Genomic DNA, 6,423 nt, shown 5'->3' on the forward strand with positions numbered 1-6,423 from the left:
ATCGGCTGACCGTGTCCAACAGGATCTTCCTTTCTTTGCTGCTCGTACCATTGACGCATGCCATTGATTCCAATATTTTCCCCATAATTATTTGGAGATCGTTAGGTGCGGTCTGGTGTGACGTAGGTTTTAGAAAAACATTTTCTTTATCGTGCCAACGTTTCGATCTTTATTGAGATCATCTTCAGGGCACAAAGTGTTTGTTTTCCGTCTAGATGCGTCATTCTTTTATGTCGTTTTGAGAGGGCACTTTCACGATCTCCAAATAATCATTGGCTAACAGTCACTAAACACCACAAACTTTCCCCATACTTCACTGATTTACAAGTATTACATTTTGACCACCTCACGGACGACATTGCGATTTTATCTCCTAGCTTCAATCTTACTACTCTTAATTCAAGTGCGTCTTGAGCTCATTCAATTGAGGTGCTAAACTTGGAAGATGAAACTGAACGAGGACAAATGCGCCCAATTCAAGCTAAAAACAAACAGCCTTGCCCACGTCTTACATTAAGGAACTACCGACATCTACATAACTAAAATACTTAGGACTATGCATAGGACAGTTGACCGACGTGAAATCCTACATAAGGCTCGAGCGACAAGTACTAAACAGACGATTTGGACTAGGACGACTTTCAGGATCGAAAACAGAATGGTAAAGAACAAATAATTCTGTACAAAACGTTATTTCGACCAATATGGACGAAGTACCACCAAGGCATCGAACCAATCAAAGCATCAAATCAAACGTCCTCAGAAAAATCCTTCAAATTCCTAACATGTCCAATCACAATGACCTTAAGATTCCCTTCTTACAAGAACTTATCAAGTTTCACTCTAATCTTTCAACCCACCTTAAACCTAGTTCCCAAGCTCACTCCACTACGTCCCATCTCAAAGACCCTCCACGTCAACTCAAATGACGATGGCCTCGGGACTTTAGTGTCTGTACACTAATGCTTAAGGAGAATGGGCAGGTTTTAATAACCTTAATTTATTTGAAGAGCAACTCAATCCCAACTGCCAAGGTTTGGAACAGCATGGCAACCATAACCCTGATGATGATCTTAAAATAGGTCGAAAGCTTGGCAGTAACGACTGAATTTGCTTCCTTCTTCAAAACGATTCCTTGAGCCAGAGTGTTCATGACGACTAAAAAATCAAATTGCTGATGTCTTGAGGAAAATATCCAAATAAAACAGATGATGTTTATTAAACGATGTGGTTTGAAAAGTTTATAAAAAATTATTTTTCTTTGTATGAAAACGAAAACTCTGGATGACTGAGGACACTCAACTTTAAGCTTTAATTGACAACAATTCATGTCATGCTAGAAAGTTCACTGTGACGATCAATGTTCAATTTCTTACCTGTGTAACATTTTTTTATCCATTTCAATACTAGGATAAATTAATAACAGATTAATAAATTAAATAATAAAAATTAATAATAAAAATGTCTCAACCTTTATACTTAACCACTGTGACCCGACCGTCTGATGCTAAAAATGTGATTAAAGTAAAACGTAAGCGATGGTGGGCCAGATTGGCAAAAAGCTGTCAGGTATCAAGAGCTTGATCAAAAGATAGTTGCCCTGAGATCTGAATCGAAGAAGGGTCATCCTCACCTGATTAAGAATATGCCTCGTGAGGCTAGCACACAGACATTTACTTTTGAGCTAAAACTTGCATATGTGTCCGTTGCTCGACATTCCCCCCTAGTTGAAGGATGCGATTCATTGGCTCCATACAGAGAGCATGTAGGCCATCCCACTTGTTATGAAAATCCTGCTTGATCGTCTATGTCTGTTGTTATTATTTTTGGAAGAAACGGGGTCATTTTAGTGTACATATGAGGTGGTTTGAGAGTGAATGAATTTATTTGTGCGAAAGTGTAGTGCAAAAGGGCTGATTTTCTACAGATTGACATTTTTAAGTTTTTTTTTACAGGCGATCTAAAATATGTCAATCTGTAGACATATTTAAGATTGTTTTGCCTCGATGATGAGGTACAAATTGTTCAAATATATTTTTCATAATGTGAAATTAATGTAGGCTGTGATGAAGGACTTAAAATAGGTCGAAAGCATGGCAGTAACAACTAAATTTGCTTTCTTTTTCAAAACGATACCTTGATCCAGAGTTTTCGTGAGTGAAAAGTGGTCGATATTTCAAATTATAACCAGTTGTGCAAATATATTTTGCAAAATGTGAAATTAATGTAGGCCCTGATGAGGGCCTTAAAATAGGTCGAAAGCTTATCAGTAACAACTGAATTTGCTTTTTTCTTCAAAACGATACCTTGATTCAGAATATTCGTGAGTGAAATGTGGTCGATATTTCTAATAATAATCAATTGTGCAAATATATTTTGAAAAATGTGAAATTAATGTAGGCCCTGATGAGGGCCTTAAAATAGGTCGAAAGCTTGTCAGTAACGACTGAATTTGCTTTTTTCTTCAAAACGATACCTTGATCCAGAATATTCGTGAGTGAAATGTCGTCGATATTTCTAATAATAATCAATTGTTCAAATATATTTTTGATAAAGTGAAATTAATGTAGGCCCTGATGAGGGCCTTAAAATAGGTCAAAAGCTTGTCAGTAACAACTGAATTTGTTTTTTTCTTCAAAACGATACCTTCATCCAGAGTGTTCGTGGAAAATAAAGGTTCCAGGTCTGTTCCAAGTCCTGTTTATTAGGAGGAGAGTATCTTTTTAAATTCAATAAATAGGATGTTTTTATAACGGTTAAATCTCAAGAATAACGAACTTTGTGAGAAGCATTTCTAGTAAGGTGGTAGATTGTATTTATTTTCCTTTTAACCTTCTAATCTATTCTAACCGCATGGCGCATAAGAATTGCAGTGAGGTTAGCTGAACATGAAAAAAGACGATAAGAATTGAAGCGTTTTCATTCTAGAAAATAATAAAGACCTTACGGCCCTAAGAAACCCATAACCGTTCGAACACCTGGCCGGTCTAATAGATAAACGGAATACAAGTTAAATTCCTCGGCCGACCGGCTTTAAAGTATCCGTTTATCGAATGACGAAGGGGGCCTGTTTTTTAATTACCGTGGCGCAATTGGTACGTCGGCCATCTTGCCCGGTATGATGTTATCAGCTGGAATTAACAGCGGCGCGACCCGGATGTCAGATGATCAGATGTCACAGGGCAATCAACACCCCGGCCCCCTTTTCTACGGCCGACCCACCACCAATTCTGCCAACCTTCCATTATCCTATTAATCTATCTACACCCACCCGTTCTAATTGGTGCCCAACTGGGTCACAGGACCTCGGGATGGTCTCGGCATGACGGACCCACGCATGACACATGTCGGTGGTGTTAATATCATAAAATTCAAATAATACCAATCTCAATTAATCTCATAAATTGTTCTAAAGTTATCTTATACTATAAAATTCGTGATGGTTTAATGAAAAATATAGACGTAGGAACNTTTATACAATGCTAGAAAATGTTAAATTAAAAAAATGATACAATTCTAGAGAATTTTAGATTTAAAAAATTGAATTTAGACAATGCTAGAAAATTTTAGATTCAATCAAAGTGTTAGTTTTCTAGATAAAATTTTCTAGAATTGTATAATTTCTTTTAATCTATATTTTTTTAGCATTGTATAAATTCAAATTTTTTAATCTCAATTTTTTTAGCATTGTATAATTTTTTAATCTAATATTTTCTAGCATTGTATATTTTTTTGATCTAACATTTTCTAGCATTTTCTAAATTCATTTTTTTAACATCCTGCGTGTATTTGTAAACTTTAAACTATGTTTATAAATCCCAAGACCTGAAGATGATCTCAATAAAGATCGAAACGTTGGCACGATAAGAAAATGTTTTTTTAAAACCTACGTCACACCAGACCGCATCTCACAACCTCCAAATAATCATCAAGTAACGGTCACTAAACACCACACAAAAATCAGTTAAGAAAAAATAAAATAAATTATTTAGCACTAGAACGCGAAGAATCATCCAGTCATGACCCTTCTAAGCTAAGTCTCGCTGGTCAACAGGTCGCGATGGCACTGCCGTTTTAATCTCCTGGAAGGATTATTGATAATATGACGGGATGTTAAGGTTAGGAATATGGGATCAGGGTGTTATGATGGATTTGTATTTATCAGGATTATTATGACATCTTTCAGAAAAGTTTAGGAGCGTTTACTATTTTTTGAAGGATTTTGGATTGGGAAATCTATGTACGATGATAGTTGGAATGTTTGGTTGATCCCCACAGTTCAATGTCGTCAATAGGCTTTATGATCGAACCAGTCAGTCGTTTGTTGTGAATCGTCGATTTTGATAGTTTTTCTAGTAGTCGTGAGAGCGTTTTTAGTTTATTTTTATTCTTGTACATCAAACATAATGTACATCAATTTTTCAAGCTAGTATTATACATTTTTGACACATTATTTCATGATTTTCTTTGTTTGGTAATCTAAAGCACAAGCACAAATTTTATGTGACTTCCAATTGGGATTCAGATCAGGTCGAAGTACAGTAGAAGCCGTATTAAATTTTGTCACGTACACCTTGAACTGTTTCGAAAAGGCAAGTACAGGATGGAGCTTTTTAGATCTGAACGAAGCGTTTGAGTTTCGCATAAGATGTTCATAACCAAATTAGCAATTAATGCTGGACGTTGATTTGAGCGTTCATGCTGAACCGGGTCACTTATTGGATCCGTCTTCGTTCGGATATAAGTTCTCTTTTGTACGCGTCTACTTGGAAGTTCAACAAGGATCCGTATTGGGTCCTACAATCTATTTAATTCACTAGTTTTCGTGGTCCGCTTGACTTTCAATATCTTTCAATTAATTAAGGTTTTTAGTTGAGATAAAAAAGTCAATGGCACGAGCGGGATTCGAACCCACGATCTTCGGCCAAATACGCCGCTGCTCTACCACTTGAGCTATCGTGACCTCGATCCTTTGTTTTTCACTTTTCCCTCTTTTTTGCCATTTTTCAAATGTCATGTAATCTATTAGATTCTCGCCGATTATCTCAACTAAAAACCAACTAATCAAGCGGACCACGAAAACTAGTGAATTTAATAAGTAAAAATGAAGTATAAGTACTAAAGCTCTTCGCGGCCATTTCATTTGCTTAATGAAAATTTAAAAAAAGAAGTGGGTTTTGAGATGGGAAGTTAGTGTCCGAGTGGAACGAGGCCACGATAGCTCAAGTGGTAGAGCAACGGCGTATCTAGCCGAAGATCGTGGGTTCGAGTCCCGCTCGTGACACTGAATTTTTTATCTCAACTAAAAACCTTAATTAATTGAAATCTATTTAATTTTCACAAATGATCTCTTAAAGTTTGCAAGCACTCACTTGGTTAAATCTCTAGAAAATGCACATACAGCAAATCAAAATAGTTTGAATTTACAAAAAAAAAAAAAAATGGTTTGAGGAAAATCCTTATACTAAGCCTACGGGACATTTCGGAGCTTCCATCAAATTCTGATCTAGTCAGACTATATCAGCAGTGTATAATACAATAGGCCAAAACTTAACTGGACTGTCCACTGTGAAGATCTAATAAAAAATTATATTTTTCTTAGGATATTAGCATATTATGACTACTTTCCTCCAAATTTGTTACATTGTGGGGACATGCTAAGTCAAGAGAAAATAACTTTACTAGCATTGGAAGTTCGTTAAAAGACCAGTGTACATACGGTTACAGTTCTTCACTGAAGATTGCATAGCCGAGAACAGAACTTGTCAGTTATAGCTGATAAAATATAAAAATATTTGTTAAGCTGATCGGAACTTCTCTCTAATAGTTCGCTTTACTATCTCGGTTTAGACTCGATCGCGTTTCGGCTTACGCCATCTTCAGTGAGGAATTATAACCTTATAAACCGTAGCCTGTTTTGTTGTGGTCTTCGATCCATCGAAATATTAATTCTATAGCGATGTGTCATATAATTATCCCAGGGTTTAGGGATCTTTGTTCCTCACTGAAGATGGCTTAAGCCGAAACGTGAGAGAGAGAGATCTAGATGATCATCGCCTAAGATGATATCTGATCGTTGAATAATCGAAAAATTGCCTCTTTTAGAAAGGCAGAGATCGAATCAGCCTCGAGAAATCATGTGGATTCCAGATGGCGAGGACAATCAGTTGTAAATGGTCTAAAATTGATTTATCTCTTAAATGTAAACCCTGGGCAAATTGAGATTTCGTGTCCTCGTCATAGTGCGATAATGTTTGCCTTGTTGCACCTGTTAATGTGATAAAGTCCGGCTCAATCATTTTATCTTCACAGATAGGAGGAAAACGATTTAATTTCGTTCTGTTTGACTTAGATTAGCATTTTTTCCCCTTCGGTCATTTGTAATGAATTATGAATGCGGTCTGTGTTATTAGCGGCGCTCCG

Source organism: Cimex lectularius, unplaced genomic scaffold (genome assembly GCF_000648675.2).
Source record: "Cimex lectularius strain Harlan isolate CLEC.00 unplaced genomic scaffold, Clec_2.1 scaffold6, whole genome shotgun sequence".
Taxonomy (NCBI): Eukaryota; Metazoa; Arthropoda; class Insecta; order Hemiptera; family Cimicidae; genus Cimex; species Cimex lectularius.